Source organism: Armigeres subalbatus, chromosome 1, assembly GCF_024139115.2.
Source record: "Armigeres subalbatus isolate Guangzhou_Male chromosome 1, GZ_Asu_2, whole genome shotgun sequence".
Classification (NCBI taxonomy): domain Eukaryota; kingdom Metazoa; phylum Arthropoda; class Insecta; order Diptera; family Culicidae; genus Armigeres; species Armigeres subalbatus.
Window position 1 is genome coordinate 148,221,595 of NC_085139.1, and position 18,064 is coordinate 148,239,658.

General features: G+C 38.8%; 1 protein-coding gene across 3 annotated transcripts in view; it reads right to left on the minus strand.

Annotated features, from left to right (window-relative positions):
- The window catches only part of LOC134205229 (ATP-binding cassette sub-family D member 1), a 127,631-nt gene extending 110,586 nt beyond the window's left edge, over window positions 1-17,045 (minus strand). Inside the window, exons 1-2 of one of the 3 annotated variants that reach the window (XM_062680299.1) lie at window positions 16,946-17,045; window positions 2,870-3,227 (exon numbers count right to left, since the gene is read on the minus strand). The gene's annotated coding sequence lies outside the window, so the exon portion shown is untranslated. Of the gene's footprint in view, window positions 1-2,869; window positions 3,228-3,294; window positions 3,648-16,630; window positions 16,921-16,945 lie in introns of those variants that run through there. The other 2 variants (XM_062680298.1, XM_062680300.1) reach the window with 2 other exon arrangements.
- Between the last annotated feature and the right edge of the window lie 1,019 nt (window positions 17,046-18,064).

The following is an 18,064-nucleotide window of genomic DNA, read 5'->3' on the forward strand; positions in this document are numbered from 1 at the left end:
GAAGCGGAGACAGCAGACCCGCCTTTTTCAGGAGAAGAAACGCCGTCAGTTCAGCGGACGATGGAAGCCAACCAGCCCCCACCTTGAGGGAAGTTAAGGATGCCATTCAACAGCTAAAGACCAATAAAGCAGCTGGTAAGGATGGTATCGGAGCTGAGCTCATCAAGATGGGCCCGGAAAAGCTGGCCACTTGCCTGCACATACTGATAGTCAGAATCTGGGAAACCGAACAGCTACCGGAGGAGTGGAAGGAAGGGGTTATATGCCCCATCTACAAGAAAGGCGACAAACTGGAGTGTGAGAACTTTCGAGCGATCACCATCCTTAATGCCGCCTACAAAGTGATATCCCAGATCATCTTCCGTCGTCTGTCACCATTAGTGAACGAGTTCGTGAGAAGTTATCAAGCCGGCTTCGTTGACGGCCGCTCGACAACGGACCAGATCTTTACTGTACGGCAAATCCTTCAAAAATGCCGTGAATACCAGGTCCCAACGCACCATCTGTTCGTTGATTTCAAGGCGGCATACGACAGTATTGACCGCGTAGAGCTATGGAAAATTATGGACGAGAACAGCCTGAAAAGCTGACCAGACTGATCAAAGCAACGGTGGATGGTGTGCAAAACTGTGTGAAGATTTCGGGCGAACACTCCAATTCGTTCGAATCACGCCGGGGACTAAGACAAGGTGATGGACTTTCGTGCCTGTTGTTCAACATTGCGCTAGAAGGTGTCATGCGGAGAGCCGGGTATAGCAGCCGGGTACGATTTTCAACAGATCCAGTCAATTTATTTACTTCGCGGATGACATGGACATTGTCGGCCGAATATTTGCAAAGGTGGCAGAACTGTACACCCGCCTGAAACGTGAAGCAACAAAAGTTGGACTGGTGGTGAATGCGTCAAAGACAAAGTACATGCTTGTGGGCGGAACCGAGCGCGACAGGGCCCGCCTGGGAAGCAGTGTTACGATAGACGGGGATACCTTCGAGGTGGTCGAGGAATTCGTTTACCTCGGATCCTTGCTAACGGCTGACAACAACGTTAGTCGTGAAATACGAAGGCGCATCATCTGTGGAAGTCGGGCCTACTACGCGCTCCAGAAGAAACTGCGGTCGAAAAAGATTCGCCACCGCACCAAATGTGTCATGTACAAGACGCTAATAAGACCGGTTGTCCTCTACGGACATGAAACATGGACAATGCTCGAGGAGGACTTGCAAGCACTCGGAGTATTCGAGAGACGGGTGCTTAGGACCATCTTTGGCGGTGTGCAAGAAGACGGTGTGTGGCGGCGAAGAATGAACCATGAGCTCGCCCAACTCTACGGCGAACCCAGTATCCAGAAGGTAGCTAAAGCCGGAAGGGTACGATGGGCAGGACATGTTGCAAGAATGCCGGACAGCAACCCTGCAAAGATGGTGTTCGCTTCCGATCCGGCAGGTACGAGACGGCGTGGAGCGCAGCGAGCGAGATGGGCAGACCAGGTGCAGAACGACTTGGCGAGCGTGGGGCGTATCCGAGGATGGAGAGATGCGGCCTCGAACCGTGCATTGTGGCGTCAAATTGTTGATTCAGTGTTATCTGTTTAGATGTTAACTAAATAAATGAAAGGATACTTTAAATAAATTCAAAGTTTTTTTCCATTTATTTAACAATAAACAATAAAATTAACAATAAAATGCCTTTACACCACCCCTAAATCACCTCCAAATTGACTGAAATTTTGCCAGGACTCCTTCATTACCAAAAAGAAGCTGATAGACATATGGGAGTTGGAATTGTCACATTTTTTTAATTTGAACTACCCTAATGTACATTATACATATTATTATAAAGAATTGTAAGAAAATCTAACAGTGCAGCCTTAATAATATTGACTACATGTATTATTCAGCGGCACAGACGATATTTTTTCATAACAAAAGGGGTGAATTTGATTGCAATTTATTTTGAAATCCCCAGGAACTTCGTTTCATTTCGGTAAAAGCTAGGTTATTTTCGCTCCCGATTTTTTTGGAACTCCACCGAATTTTGTGTACGATTACTAATTATTGGGGTGAATAATAAAGATGTGGTTTTCGATGAGTGAAAGCTTTTGAGTATTCCGTCCAGCTTTTTAGGTTTTCTTTTTACCTGCGTTCAATGGAGAAGCGCCATGATCGGTATAATAAAAAAAAATTCCCCATACTAATTTCCATGCAAACTTGAAACAACTTGTTCTAAATCAGATTTTTTTTATCTAAATCAGCTCAAATTTTTGGAGGACACTTAGAACATGAAATCGAATCAGATGAGTTTCGTGGAGCAAAATAATTTTTTTGAACCACCTTAGTGCACATACATTGCTTATGTACACAAAGACAGACGTCTTTGTCCAGCTTTATCTTTGTCCAGCTGAGTCGGACCTCATATCCAAAGTTCGTTCTTTCGTTACACCTCGTTATACGAGAAAGGCATAATATCGAAAATTATTTCATTTTCAGAACAATGCTAATCTGAATTTCTTGTTATATTACTGGAACAGTTTATCTTTTTCGTAACAAATAAGTTTACAGCTGAATATGATTAAAATGAATCGTAATGAAAACTAAAAAATATTTTCTGGTGATGCATTGGTGATTAATTGAATTAGAACTTTCAAAACGAAATAATAATGCATACCAATAATGATATGCCATAACAAAGTCGTTTCGAATTTTGGATTCATTATACTCAAACAGTTTCCACCTACTTCGAACAGACAGTTTCGATTATGTTTATTTCCCAAGCATATTAAATACCACCTTATTTACAGTACCGCCCACACCATATTGGTTTGTATGCTTTCGCACGTTGTTGGAAAATTGTTCCATTTTCATCACTTACCTCGAACGTTCTGCGCTGATGCATATTGACTATGGTGAAAAACGGCTAATCTACTTTGGAAAAGTTGCGCTCAACCGTCCAACCGTGGGCAATGCGAAAACGCAAATCACTATTCATATACTGCACCCGAAGGACACGTAATACTCTTTCTTCTGTTACAGCTTCACACTTTCAGCACTCGCTCTTTATTCTCGCTGTAAGGCACCTTAAAATGCATTCCGCAACATCCTTGAGGTCACTTCGCGCTCAAGGGGAAACCCAAGTACAACTTCCACTGTCACTTTTCTTGCCCCGTAATTCTACTTTCACGTGAGATATCTTCCGAAAATGATCACTTCCGAAACGAAAACAACTAGCACTGTGAATAGATGTTTAACAAATTTGCACTAGCCAGTCGCAAAGAAAGACAGCGCAGATGCACTTACAGAGTCTCTTCTCAAATGCAGTCTAACGTTTAAGTCAAATCCAGCTCAACCCATTCAACAGCACCAAACCGACGACAACCGCGACGACGACGACCACGGTGTGAGATGTGCGCTCCAGCCGTTTGTAAGTCAGAACTCGAAGTGGAGGAGAAGCAGAAGCTTGCACTGAACTTTCCGTTCACCGAGAAGCTTTGGCAGATATAACTACACACAGCGCAATCGTCGTATGAGTTCGAGTACACAACACTTCAAACATGTACGTTCCTCTCAATTCGATACGGAGGTACAGGAGGTTTTCAAACCGTGCACCAAGGTGCGGTTTCCAAACGTGATGTGTTTCTCGCCAAGTAGAAGTGTTAAGGTTGATTCGAACAATGTTGCTAAGTTATACAGAACATAAAATATTATGATTTATGGGACCTAGTTTTATGACCTTTGAAAATAAAACCAATTCAAATAAGTAATTGAAAATTTGAACAACTATTGTGAGCGCTAAACGACGAAAAAGAAGACAAGGTTGTTATTCTTAAAATCATCTATAGTTATATGCAAATGATAAATTCAGTTTGATACAGTATCACAAAATAAGAACGTGTGGTAAAGTAAAAAATGCATGGATTGTCCCATCCAATAGCAGCTTCAAAAATTCTTGAAGTGATCCATCAACTCTTCCGTTTGCGAATACCTTCCAATAGTAGAAGATTGGTAAGCAGGCATGTGTAGTATGCAGAGCTTGTTTTTATTAAACCCGCTCACTTGCTGCCAGTGCGAGTTGATTCATAAATGGTATGGTGGTAATAAACATTTTTAATGAGTGTAATTGTAAAACTGCTCGCGCTGCTGTGAGCTCCGACTGGTTACTCAGTACATTTATAGCATTAAAACAAATACACACAGTTTTACGTGACGCCACAGGGAGCGGGGCATCGCCGCTAATGTAGCCAGCAAACCATTTGAAATTTCTTTGAAACAGGATTGTAGTTTCAGGGGGTCCATCAGACTCTATGAAGTAATCATATAATTTTCAATTCATAGTAAAAGATGATATATTTCATTCGTTTAGCAAAATTCGAAGATTTTAAGATCATTAAAAATTATCTAATACCAATTTGCTACCACGATAAATACAAAAATACCGTACAATGAGCTGTTGCCTTTTACCATTGCGGTGACACCACTAACGAGCTGGGAACCGGCTTCATAGACTAGTGGGATATCCCATGCAGTAGAAAAAACAGATTTCCATCATGTTGCGATATTAAGTTCAACCGTTTTTCTTACAAAGACAGTTACAAATAGGGTGCAGGTTGTTGTTTAAATAGTTTGAACTAAAAAAACACTGGAACATAACTATTTTCGACAGCCCTGCTCTACTTGAGCAAACCTCGCTGTTTATTCCCCTTAGAAGACTTAGGCCATCTGTTTTACTAGCGAACAAATTATGGTTACAACAACTCTTAAGATTCTTGTATACGTTTTTGTAATGCTGTCCATAAACCACGTAGACCAAATTTTCATATTTTCAAACCTCCCTCCTCCCTGGTAGACTTTCGTAGACTTTTCCGAAACTTCTCCCCCAACCCCTTAAAGTCTACGTAGACTTTTCCAAAAAAAATACTAAATGTCATATGTGTTTCGAAATAATACGGAGATCAGTAACGAGTTTTGTTATTAAGTTATTAATATCCATTTTAATATAAAAACATTAAAACAAAACGCTAATTTTAACGCTAATTAAAAACAGAACAAATTCAAATTAAAACAAAATCAGATTGAATCCTCTGTCCACGGCTGTTGAAACTAGATTTCAAACTATCCGATGGATTCAATTTCTTCTAGAGGTGTGCGCTGACATTTTTGCATCATCGCGCTGCTGTATTATATCACTGATCTATAACATTCCACGCCGGTTCAAATTCGTGGAAGTCTGAAGAAGAGCGGATTTCGAAGACTATCAAGTGTAAGTTTTTAAGAATAACACGTCGATATTCCAAAGAATATTTCGTAGAAATTTCATAGAATTTTTCGATTGATAATCCTAAAACTGCCGTTGATACTCTTAAGAACCCTAAGTAAACATTCCGTTCAGTTTACCGTTGAAATTTCGTAGATCGTAAAACACAAATAGAACTTTTTTTAATCTTTATTAAGGAGACTTTGAATAAGTAGAACTTTTTGTGGGGTTCCCAAGAGCTTCCAAATGATTTGAGGTGGAAATTTCGATTGAATGTGTTGTGAGAATTTTGGTGAATTTTCCATCAAAACTGCAAAGGAAATTGCAAAGATTTTTCCATGGAAACTCGAAAAATTTTCGGAGACAGAATCAAATATTTTCCTGTGAAAGTTTTTAACAATTTTCTTTGAAAATCCCGAAGATTTTCCATTGGTAATTCTAAAAAAATCCATTGGTAATCCCGAAGAAACTGTCGTTGAAATTCCGACTTTCCCGTGGATATCTAAAGATTTCTCACTGGAATTCCGAAGAATTTCCGGTGAAAGTTCAGCAAATATTCCAATGGAAATTCAAAAGAATTTTACGCGGACTTTACGGACAATTCCTTGCAGAAAATCGCTGAAACCTAAGAGTTCCCGTTGCAAATTCCGAGGATTTTTTCATGTAGATTCATAGAAATTTTCTTATTGGAAACTCCAAAGATTTTTCTAAAAAGTTTCTCTTCAATTCGCTTTCGTTGAAATTAGGAATAATTTCTAGGAAAATTCTGAAGAATTTCTTATGCAATTTCCAAATAAGTTTCTGTGGATATTTCCAAGAATTCCGAGTGGAAATGTCGAAAAGTTTTCCAAAAGATATTAGACCATTACTTAAGTGGAATTTCTTCGATTTTTAGAGAATTTCAAAAGATTCTTCCGTCTTATAAAAATCCGGAGAAATCAAAAAACAAAGAAATGAGCGCAATAAAAAATCGTGACGCCGATCCATGTAGTGCCACTGCACTATGGTCCAGGATTCAGATTTACGCGGAAAGATGCATTTTACGCCAAAACTATATTTTTTAGAAAAAACTGTTGTTCTACAAAATTGTTCGAAATAGTAAGGCCATCATTATGGTTCTACCAAAAAATAGGATGGCCCATCATATAAAAAAAATTAGAAAATATTTTTTTTATTTCTCAGAATATTGACATGTTATAATCTACAAAGTTGTAGCGCAGCTTATTCCAATCAATTTTTCTAAAAAAACTTTTTCTGTAGCTCTTAAGTTGGCTGATTTAGAGCAATTTTACCTAATTGGATTAGGGTGTACCTCAAAAAAACTGTATTTTTGATCTACTTTTTTTGTTTTACATTTCTCGAAAAGTCGTCTTCAGGTGACTTTTAGAGCTCAAAAAATGCAACTTTTGATGGGTGAATATGCTCAATATCTTTTTCCGATCAAAAGTTATAATCGTTTTTCTGTCAAAATTACATTTTTTTCATAAGTTGATATCTCCGGTTAGGGCAGACCAAAAAAATATATTTACACAGCATTTGAAAGAGAAATTAATATTCTTTATTATGTCAAAAAATTGGGGATATGTTATTTTTTTATCTCAAGTTTTATCAATTTTACTAAAATTATGTTTTTTCAAATAAATTAATATAACTCGCCACCGAAGAAGATACAGACGATATTCTTATAGCAAAACACGCGTTTTGAAAAGCCCCAAAAGTCTTCGAGAAATGTAAAACAAAAAAAGTAGATCAAAAATACAGTTTTTTTGAGGTACACCCTAATCCAATTAGGTAAAATTGCTCTAAATCAGCCAACTTAAGAGCTACAGAAAAAGTTTTTTTTAGCAAAATTGATTGGAATAAGCTACGCTACAACTTTGTAAAACATAACATGTCAATATTCTGAGAAAAAAGAAAAATATTTTATAATTTTTTTATATGATGGGCCACCCTATTTTTGGTAGAACCATAATGATGGCCTTACCATTTCGAACAATTTTGTAGAACAACAGTTTTTTCTAAAAAACATAGTTTTGGCGTAAAATGCATCTTTCCGCGTAAATCTGAATCCTGGACCATAGTGCACTGGCTACAATAACGGTTTTCACCATAGCCGAAAGCACCGCTGCCGATATTCGGATCACCACGAGCACACATTCCTTATTAGGCATGTATTGCTGTACCTTCTAGTCCATCAGTTTCCACAAGTGCTGAAGCAATCTGGAATACTTCTGTTATTTCGTTTGCGTCCATTTCGCACAAAGGTGGTTTATTCATTGTTTTTAAAATAAGCCAAGAATAGAAAAAGATTGTATTTAAAAATTAAAAATAAAATAAAAAGTCTACGTAGACTCTTGGTATACTCCCTCCCGTCCCCCTTCGTAGACAAACGTACACAGCAAATAATTTTGAAAATTCAACGACGTGAAAAATTGTAGCTTATCTTATCAAACGAATTACCATTCGATACTAAATTAAATTTGATTGAATTTTATAAGCAAGCACAGTTTAAATTTATTTCAATTTAAAAGAAGAGTGAGATCGATGTAATGTTACGTTTATTTGCATGCTCCAAATATGTGCATGAAAATACATTTAAAATCACAACATATTCTTATCTGTGTAGACTTTTCCGTTTATGTCTGTCTGAACCTTATAGACTCCGAAACTACTGAACTGATCTGCGTGAAAAACTGTATGCAGGGGTTTTCTGGGCCATGAAAGGTTCTTAATATGGTTCGAGACTCCTCCCTCCATTGGAAAGGGGGGCTCCCATACAAATGGAACACAAATTTCTACATAACTCGAGAATCATTCAGATAATAAATCAATTTAGCCGAAACAAAGTTCGTCGGGTCTGCTAGTAAACAAATAAATAAATAACCTCGTTCGAAAAAAATGCTGTAAAAATTACCGTTAGTCACATGTAATTTAACTAAAGCTGTTGCAATTATGTTATTAGCTTGTTTCATCTGGAAGCCAATACTTCACAAAAATGTGTAAGCTGCGGATCAAAGGCAATTTCATCACCATCGTGCACGATGGTAGACTCGATAACGAGAAGGAAGCGTTCAATGCAAATCCGACATAATGCTCTAATTTTGTAGAGTACTTCACAGTAACATCTGAGCCAATAATCTACAGTTTTTTTGCGCGACAGTTTCTATTATCAACTCGTTTCGTGTTGAGATGCGCAATGCCTTCTCTGTAGAGGAATGAAAGGCAATATGCCCTATCTAAGCAAAGACTACTTTAATGTCTTAGCTGTGACGATTTTCATGGGTATTTTACCTCATGCAATAGTTAAATAATATAGCTGGCTGATGCCATCTTAAAATTGTAGAAAATCTCAATCATATTGATAATATTAACATTTCCAAAAAGTGAAGATATTTTATTGCCGGAAAACTCGGGAAGCAAAACGTCTTTTAGCTGGCAGCTTTTTGGGAACAATATACACGCTGCGGTGGGCCGGGCACGTAGCCAGAATGTCGGACAGTAATCCGGTGAAAATGGTTCTCGACAATGATCCGACGGGAACATGAAGGCGAGGTGCACAGCGGGCAAGGTGGATCGATCAGGTGGAGAACGATTAGCGGACCCTCCGCAGACTGCGTGGTTGGCGAAGTGCAGCCATGGACCGAGCTGAATGAAGAAGACTTTTATGTGCAGCACAGGCCACTCCGGCCTTAGTCTGATAATAAATAAATAAATAAATAATACACGCGTCGGTGAACCAGAATTCTGGTATGGAAAGTGCGTGGAGAAACATGGTACATTGTGAGCCAAAATGTTAGATGTTTCAGCAAAATGTGGCAAATTTCGATTTTTCCTACCTTCCTATCTATTATTTTGACACTTTTTTAGCCGAACTTACATAGTTTGGCACGGCAAATGCTGGGTAAAGCGTACCATTGGTATTTCGCGTACCTGAAGGAATAAAATAGACCCCATCTCCTTAGCCTCTTACCCAGCAACTCCTATCCCGAGCAGCACACAAGTTGCCCATAGATCGCAGAAACTTGTATGTGACCAGATTCAGTCACAATTAAGTTGCTGCAACCAGTTTCACTCGACTTGTGCTGCTTGGAGTTCAGGTCAGAATAGACAAGAAATTGAAACGGAGAGAATCAAAATAAATTAAATGAACTTAGTTTTAGGTTTAGTTTTGTTATGGCCATCATAAGGGAGTACCCAAAAGGCGTTTTGCATCGGGGGTTCGTTTTGGGGCTTCTTCCACTATTGTGTATTTATCACCCTCGTAACGCTGGGTAGACTCCTTTGCGCGGTGTGTTACGGTGTAAGATCTACCATGATCACATTGCCAGCTACACAGGGGAACAAAATTTAACCTTTTGCGGGTCCTCAGAACCAATTGATGTGTCTTCAGTAGATTTTGGCTCGCTGAATCCGAATCTGTCCTCAGATATGTTCTAACACGTCCAAATTTTGAGATATAGCTAGATTAATACCGCTACTTTGAACAAATTTTCATTTTTCGAAGGACTTTCATGAAGTATATAAACATAATTTTGGGTCAATCAATACCCGAAACGGTATAAGCACATCTGATCTAATGAATTTCCATCAGATTTGCACGTTACAATTGTTTTCTATTCGGTTTCCCTTGAATTTAAGTTCAGTGAATTTAATTAAAAAATATTCCAACCAAGTCCGTTTCAAAAACTTGCATACAGACGCTATCACCACCAGTTCGAAGCCACCAAAAATTCATTAACATGCGGGCAGAGGAACTTGGATATGAAAATGTAGAATGAAATATAGAGATACTAGTCAGTTTGTAAATATGTTTCATTCGACTTTTAATAAAATATCCATTTTTTTTTTCATTTTATGCTCAACATTTCTCCTTCTCCTAAAATGTTATTCTGCTCAGTTTCTGGTTGTTTTTTTCGGTCGATTTACTTCCAATAACCACACGTAATCTGTTATCATTTCATTCCACATTCCAGCAATCGGAAAATAAGTTGAAACTCAAACATTTTGTAACTTCATCGTAAATTTTCTCATTCATGCCGTTGTTTTGTTAAATTAGAGAAATATCAGAGTGCAGAATTAGCAGATCATCCAACCATATGCTCGGGTAATTGTAACATGTTGAACAGCACACAAGTGGAGCGGAGCCCAAGTTTTTTTTCTGGCGCAAAACTTTGCGTCTTAGCACATAACAAAGCTTGATAAAACTAGTTAACTTTTCCCGTTTCACTGTTATAAACTGACCATAGATAAAAGAAATTGCATTGGGATTATTGCAACATCCACGCAGCATTTTCAACGCGAATCAAATAAAAAGTCCCCCACGCACGAGTAGGTTGTTGACGTTTTCCGGTTTCTGTTGCTTAGTCGTCAACGTCGCTTCAGCTTGTATGCAATCATACACAAGAACGATCAAATGCAACTTATCAATTCGTTGATTGATTTTGCTAATAATTGATAGTTTTCCGCCCAAATTTCAGTATTGGAATGACCATAAATAGCAGGAATAATCAAAATATATAGAACTGCGTACAGTTCTCGTATTTGCGTTATTCGAATGAAGATAATAAAGGAGCTTCAATAGAGAGTAAATACACCATATCACTTGAGCAATTATTGAAAATTTATCGCGCCTGAGGATATCATATTTACATTCAATAGAACTTACTTTAATGAAAACATATTTGGTTTTTGCTTGGACAAACTATTATATTGAATTCTTGTTACTTTCCTCTCAAAACCGTTCACAGAAAATAACCAGGCTTGCATACAAGTCTTCGAAGGTGGCTTGCATAACACATATTTTTAAATAACTTTCACTTTGATATGGAAATGCTAATATCATCTTCCAAACTTAGACGTACATGTTCATGATAGAATTAGAGGCGAAAGTATAGAATTGATAGTTCCGTTAGGATACGGCAGGCATAAAGAATGTTTTTAAAGAAGTCGATTTGAAAGCGAGCGGAGGGCAATATTTGTGATGGCACATATCACACGACTTTCCTTCTGCCAAGCACCCATATGAAGGGGGAGGGAAGAATATCAGTGTGGAAGCTGACATATCTCCACTGGCCTCCGGATATTTCAGCTTGACCGTTATCGAGTGACTCCTTCCAGTTTCACAGTAGCCGGGCAACCAGTGGAGAATGTTGAAAGCTTCCAATATCTTGGTAGCCAAATGGCGTCAGACGGCGGTACCAAGATCGACATAGGCACACGGATCAAGAAAGCAAGGGCTGCCTTTGCGAGTTTAAGAAATATCTGGAAAAACAGGCAGATAAGTGAACGCACCAAAATATGAATTTTCAACTCTAACGTGAAATCTGTGCTGTTATATGCTAGCGAAACATGGTATGTATCAGTGGAGAACACTCAATGGCTGCAGGTGTTCATCAACAGATGCCTGCGGTATATAATTCGGGCCTGGTGGCCTCACAACTGGATCTCAAACAACGAGCTCCATCGTCGTTGTCCCCAGAGGCCGATAGCAACAGAAATTCGGGATCGGAAGTGGGGCTGGGTCGGCCACACTCTATGTAGGGGCGGAAACGAAATCTGTAAACAAGCATTAGACTGGAACCCAGCGGGACATCGCAGCAGAGGCAGACCCTGAGGCTCATGGCGGTGAAGCCTCAATAAAAGAAGTCGCCCGAAATCTAACCTGGCAACAGGTTAAATCGATAGCCGGGCAACGCTCAGGATGGAGATCTTTCAAGTCGGCCCTTTGCACCACCGGAGGTGTACAGGATCCATAAGTAAGTAAGTAAGTAGTTATCGTGTTCACTTCTTCTTCTTGTTGTTTTTGGCATTACATCCGCCGCCCTCTTAGTCGGTTCTATTTGCTGCCCTGATGCTCTGGACAAAATTTCAGCCAAATCGGTCAACGTTTGGGCGGTGCTAAACTCGTTGGAAGTTTATATGGAAAAATGTATGCAGAAACATCCAAAAACAGTAAATTGCAGCTAGACTACACAACTTACGATGAAGAACTATGATACTCATTCAGATCTTGGAGAATTTAATACAGAATGTTATGCAGAAAACCGCGAGAAGATTCGAGTTTGCCCGGCTAAGTTATTAGCATTTCTCTGCCGTGGGGTTTGAGCAAATTTCGTTTCTTTTACCTTTGAAAAGAAATAAATTCACCCCTACAACACTTCAGTAAAATGCTAATATCTTTGTGTAATAAACTCTAATCTTCTCGCGGTTTTCAGCATAACATTCTGTATTTTATTTTACAAGAACTGAATGAGTATCATTGTTCTTGATCGTAAATTGTGCCGTCCAACTGCAAATCACTGTTTTTGGATGTTTCTGCATACATTTTTCCATATAAACTTCCAACGAGTTCAGCACTGCCAAAACGTTGACCGATTTGGCTGAAAATTTGTCCAGAGCATCAGGGCATCAAATAGAACCGAATAAGAGGGCGGCCCATCAAAAAATTTGAAAAAGTGTTTTTTGAGCCACCCTAATCATGAGGCTAGCACGATGATACTTTTATGCCCAGGGAAGTCGAGACAATTTCCAATCCGAAAATTGCCTAGACCGGCACCGGGAATCGAACCCAGCTACCCTCAGCATGGTCTTGCTTTTTAGCCGCGCGTCTTACCGCACGGCTAAGGAGGGCCCTCGTTTTCACTTACCGATTGATTTTAGATGGTGAAGTTTTCGGCATCTAATATTTTAGCGGTGCACATGTAGCCCTGGGAATACCTTCGCTCGGAAGCTTCCTTCCAAGAGCCTCGGAAACCTCCTTTTAACAATCTTTTAAGAACTCCTTAGAATAATCCTACAAAAATTATCGTGAATTCATTCTGGAGGAATATATCGAAGCAGTTTCCGTAGGAATTTTTTGTAGTAAAAAACTGGGGCTTTTGGAAGGAATTTCTTTAATAGTTTCTGAGGGAATTTCCCGAAAAACTTCAAGTAAAGCCTGTCCACGTTAAATTTCGGACACTGAGATGATGTCCAAATAAATTTTAGCCATTTCATCAATTTGTACGAGAATGAAAACATGCTGAAAGTATCATATAAAGCGGAGAGGTTCAGCTGTGTGTAAATTGATCTTCTCAGTTGTTTGTGAAAATTTTAAAAAATCACATTTGAAGATGGCTGTCCGAAATTTAACGTGGACAGGCTTTATACACACTGAAACAGAGACTCGAAATTCGGTACTTCATTTTACTGAAAACATCGGTGATCTGGGAATTTACGGATGTTTTGATAATTTTTTACAAGTTAATTGGAATAAAATGACTGAATTTCGGTGATTTTCTAATAATTTATAGTTCAAAACTTCATAGATGAAATTGGAATTGGATAAGTAAGTATTTCCTAATGAATTTAGAAATCTCGCAGTCAATGGCATTGTTTGCTAGAAAGTACCTGAACTACCCGGGGGCTTTCGGAGAAATTACCTGAGAAACTTCCATTGACCTTGTTGAACAAAATTCCTGGAGAGTTTTGATGAAACTTTTGTAGGCATTCCGTAAAGCATTATTGAAGGAACTTTCCAAAGAGTTCCTATAGGAGCTTCCCGAAGAATTCAAGTAGGAACATCTCAAGTAATTTCTGATGGAACTTTCGGAAGAATTCATGGAAGAACTTCCGAAGGAATTCCTGAAAAATTTGGTTAGGAATTCTGGGACGAATTCTTGGAGAAACCTTCCGAGGAATTCTATGAGAAATCTTCCAAAGTGATTCCTAGAGCTTCCCGAAGAATTTATGGAGAAGCTTTCAGGAGAATTCTTGAAGAAACTTCCGGAGAAATTCCTAGAGCAACTTCCGGAGATATTCCTAGTGTAACTTTCGGAGGAATTCCTGGAGGAACTTTAGGAAGAATTCCTGAAGAAGCTTCCGGAGAAATTCCTGGAGGGCTTCCGGAGGAATTCCTGGTGGAACTTCTGGAGCAATTCTTGGAGCAACTTCCGGAGGATCTCTTGTAGGAACTTCCGGAGGAACTCCTGGAGGAGCTACAAGAGAAATTGCTAGATAAATGTGGATGAAATTATGTAGGAATTCCAGGAAGAACTCTTGGAAAAGCTTCCCGAGGGATTCCTGGAGGAGCTACAGGTATGAAAATATGACATTATCAATGTTTTCTTTATGCGATTTCTGGTCGTTCTAAATGGCTCAAATGCAATGAGAAACAAATAGGTGAAAATTACTGACTGCGAAACTTCGACAAGATCCCAGGTAATTCTTCCAAGATTTTTGTTGATATTTTATTCATATTTTTAGGTGAAAAATAAATCAAAGCAGCAATTTTACGTTACGCGTTTTGGCTTATTAGACTTCAGTCATCATCAAACACTACCTCCTAGCTGTTCAGTCAGACAAACATTACCTTTTTATGGATATGTTATGTTTGTTATGTTAGAATGACGAGCTCGGTGGTCTAGTGGCTACCGCTTCTGCCTTATAAGCAGGAGGTCGTGGGTTCAATTCCAGGCTAGTCCCTTTCCTACTTTGTATTTCTATCTTAGTTCTTTCTGTTTCACGTTATACCAAAACGATTCCCTACTGTTATAACCTTCCACGCAATCCCAAAACCTCCCGTGGCACCTATGAGAGGTCGTAGAGTTCTCTGCATCTTTCTTAAGTAGGTGTCCAACAAACCATCCTTCCCCTTCCTCAGCATTCGCAAGGACGTGGCCAGGACAGATCTCGACTATCGGAGAGTGATTGCTTCCATCTAAGAGTTAGTGATTAGTCCCAAATCAATATCTGTGGTAACAGATGAAAGTGATGCTACTCTCATACAATAGTCTTGGCTTGTACCACCTACGAATTTGTGCGAACTGCTAAATGCTAATGCTAATGTTATGTTTGTTATGTTAGATTATGTTTGTCTCACTGAACAGTTAGGAGGTTGTCAGTTAGTAGCGCCCGATGTTTTGATTTATTTTTCATCATAAAAAGCTAATTGGAACAACACAAGTTTTCGGGGTGATTAAATCCCAATCAGAATACTTCTACAAGTCAAGACAAAATTTGGTAGAAGGATTCCGCTACCTGTTGATGGTGTTGGTTTGCGTGGGAGAGCTATCAGATTCGTCAAATTGTCGTTTGAATCTTTGTCTACAAAAGCAGATAAGTCGTTTTGAAAATTTTGTCTTGAAGTGTAACCCTTCAAAATGTTAATATGTGTTCGTTCCTGAAATAATTCATAGATTCAAATGAAGAATCTTGCAAGTTTGGATTCATGAAGTACGGACGAGTTCTGTTATTGTAACTGGAAGTATAGTTACTTCTTAGAGGCATAAGAGAGAAGGATTTGTAGAAGAGGAAACGGAAACTTTAAAATACCATTTCGCAGTTTTGTTGCCATATGCAGGGGCTAACTAAAAATCAGAGTCTATTATATATAGAGTTGCGCAAAGAGTGAAGCCAAATCTACCTATTGAACTGTCAAATCGTCTACCTATCGAGCAAAGTAAACAAATGCTTGTTGGTGAGGCGGAAGTATTGTTATCGCCTAATGATTATTATGGCGAATTAAAACGCATGAATTGAAATATATTAGATTTGATCTAGAAACAGCTTCAAAAAACATCAATAGATTCCCCAATAAAGTAGCAACAAGAAACTCACGTGTTTGCACTAGGTTATCGAAATCAAAAGCTTTAGAAGTGAACGCTCCCGTCACTTGAAGGGTTGAACAAAAGTGAAAGTTTTCAACAGAATAATAAGAGCATCATTCAGAATAAGTGTAAGAAGATCCTCTTTGCGTAACTCTATATAATAGACTATGCTAAAAATCATTTTTCTGCAGCAATTGTATCAACCCATATTCCAATATATGTATATTCATAAAGACATTAATTTTTGTTGTAGTATTTAAATCAGTAAAAAATAAGTAGCGCTCAGCCAGGCACCAAGCTGTGACATGATAGCTTCAGAGCCTTTCACCAAAAATTCGTACACTTTGGTTCCTGACCTTGGCATTTACAATTTACATGCTCTAAATATTCGCTGACGAACTTCACCCTATCGATAGAACTAGGAACGCTTTTGTGCTCTCGAATACAAAAAGCAGTCGATTTCAATGTTACGCTTGCGGTATGACGGGATGATAAAAGCAAGTACATATGCGAGGGCGCGAATACATTCAACTCATGTGACCGGGTGAAGCGGCCGACACGTTTGTTGGTTGCTGGATAGAACGTGAATGATTTCCTCACACTGAATCATCTGGAAGCGGCGTCAACACTGCCTAGCGGAGGTGGGCATCATCGCGCTAGAATGGAAACAACGCGACGTGCGACGACAACGACGACGATATTGTTATGCTGAACGAGCATGCTTGTATTAGAGAATACAAACATCTGCAAGGGACACAGCATGCAGATATAAGGGCTAACAAGTTTCTGTACTAACCATGCAAAAATTCAGTACACACAGCTGGCTTCTACAAACACTGCTTAAGGGTTATGTCATTGCAGACAACATTTCTCATTGCCGTATTGAGCACAGACTTTCAATGTAATTTCCTTGCGAATCTTTAATTGGTTTGTACTCGATATCATTATCGTAACTAAGGTTTTGCGAATTTCTCTTCAATGTGTCACTATCTTTCGAAAGGGATCACTATTCACTGGGCAGTATAGAAACAGTTATATGTTGAATTGGATATAACTAGCGGTTCGCGTAAATGCGTCACAGCGTTATAAATATAAAGCGAGGAATTATTACTGAGTAACCCTGTCTACGGAGAATCACTGCGGCGACGGCGCGCGGGTGGAAGGCGTAAGATGATGATAAGCATGAATCGTTCGCTTCCGCGGTTCTCGTGCTACTGCAGCAATGTATACAAATATGAGACGAGTACCGAGACTGTTTTCTACAGTGTCTACTAGTGGTGCGTGTATGAATTTATTTTACGTATGGCAAATGCGGTTTCATCTTGTGCGCAAACTCGGTATCTGGTCGTACTCGATATTGCAATGCTGCTAGGGTGGATACACTATTTTGAATATTGATACAATGAGTGTTATATTTACTTTATATTTACATCAGCAAGTCATATGGATTCAGCTTAATTTTGACATCTATCCCAGTTTCTCAGAGGCTTCCGGTTACAAGCAGGGATGGAAATACTCACATCACGAGTAACAAAAGAGTGTAATTGGGACTACCAAAAATGCCAAACCCGCGCGAACCGACTGTCTGCATTTTTCTGATGCTTGCTTTGTTCGCGTGTATGGATAAGAGCAAAGACAAAGTATTTTGATCGCGAGTAAACATCACGATCGCGAGTTTTAATGGTCTCTTTGAATAGAAGAGATAAGTTTCACTTGAGATAAACACAATAGGTATCAATAATCAAGTGTGTTCTAGCTCAAATATCAGTGAGAAGCATATTCCGAGCTGGTTTTATGTCATTTTGCATATTTTTAATATTAGATGAAAAGCGAGACATTAAAAAAATAGAAACATGAAATTGATGCAAAAAATTTCGCCAAAATATTCGCTTTGTCGAATTGTTCGATTAGAGAAGAATGTCCTCAATGCATGTCAGTGTTAATTACGGATTTTCCTCTTTACATAGAATAATATTCTGGAAACTCAGATGTGAATATGTACATTACGTGGAAGATTTTGATTTGAAAAATGTATAGGAGGTATAGAAGCTTGTTTACAACATGTGTGCTGCTTGGGAACCCTGCCCTTTTCATGATTGAGAAATCAAGGAGGCCCAAATGTGTTATTTAAGGCTTTGATGTATGCAACTGGCCATATTTGACAACTTAATGGTCCATTTATCAGCTAATATTCTATTCATATACTATACTATCCAATATAATTCAATTT